This window comes from Macaca mulatta, chromosome 12 (assembly GCF_049350105.2).
Source record: "Macaca mulatta isolate MMU2019108-1 chromosome 12, T2T-MMU8v2.0, whole genome shotgun sequence".
NCBI lineage: Eukaryota > Metazoa > Chordata > Mammalia > Primates > Cercopithecidae > Macaca > Macaca mulatta.
Window position 1 is genome coordinate 23,971,037 of NC_133417.1, and position 1,284 is coordinate 23,972,320.

The window sequence follows — 1,284 nt, forward strand, 5'->3', positions numbered from 1 at the left end:
GTGGGCCATACAAAAACATGTGGCATGTGGTAGGCTGGACTTGACCAGCAGGTCATAGTTTACTGATCCCTGATTGACTGACTTGAGACAGAGTCTCTATCTGTCACCCAGGCCAGAGTGCAGTGGCATGACCTTGGCTTATTGCAACCTCCACCTCTGGGTTCAAACAATTCTCCCTCAGCCTCCTGAGTAGCTGGGATTACAGACGTGCACAACCATGCCCAGCCAATTTTTGTATTTTTAGTAGAGACTGGGTTTCACTATGTTGAACAGGCTGATCTCGAACTCCCGGGCTCAAGTGATCTGCCCACCATGGCCTCCCAAAGTGTTGGGATTATTGGCATGAGCCACCACGCCCGGCCCCTGATCCCTGATTTAGAAAACCCCTAGCTGGTGGTAATGTACAGGTCAACATTGAGAATCCCTAGGCTAGATTTGGAGTTTCTCGAGCCCTAGGCCTAAGTTATCTTTGCATCCCCACACGGTAGGTGGGTGGTTGATCAAGGTTGAATGGATTCATCTTTATAGGTACCCTGCATCCCCATGCCATGTCAATATTATTGACATGATTAATAATCCAGGATTACCAGGGAGCAGGGCAGGTTATGACTGGTAAAGAGGAGACACCAAGCAGCAGCAGGTGCTGGAGGGTTCTCGGGAGGCAGAGGTTTGGGAGGGGCTGTGGTGGCCACAGGGGACTCCACTCAGACCTCGCTTCAAGAGAATCTGCTGCAAGGAGGGTAGCTGGTGGACAGTCATTAGCTGCTGCACCTTTGGATCCACCAGGGTTCACACAGAGGCCACGCTTTCCCGGGCTGTTCCCAGCTAATACTAAGCATGGCAGGGGCCTAGAGCTGGGCCATTTCTGCCCATTGCAAGACCTTCTGCTGGGCCATCTCCACCCTGGGGCTCTGCACCAGCCTGGCTGAGGCTTTCTCAGAGCTGCACTGCAGTGTGAGGCTCCTTCCACCCCTTTCTTCCTTCCCTCTCTCGGTTCACAGCTGCCAGACCTGCATTGTGGTCTGAAGCCATTCCCCAGGTACACCAGCTCCCTCTCCTCTTTATCCTTCACAGGGATTTCTTCCAGTCAATCTCTTCTTGGAGGACTTGGACTGACACAGGGACACTCAGGGGGAAGACTGGGAAAAGCAGACAGATCTCACTTTGTCGGGGTTTCTTTTTTTAAAAAGTTCTTTTTCCATTTTTTCCTTATTTCTCTGAAGCTAGAATGAACAGGGTTAGCAATAGCCATTCTAATGTTAATGGAATTGTTTTCATTATCAT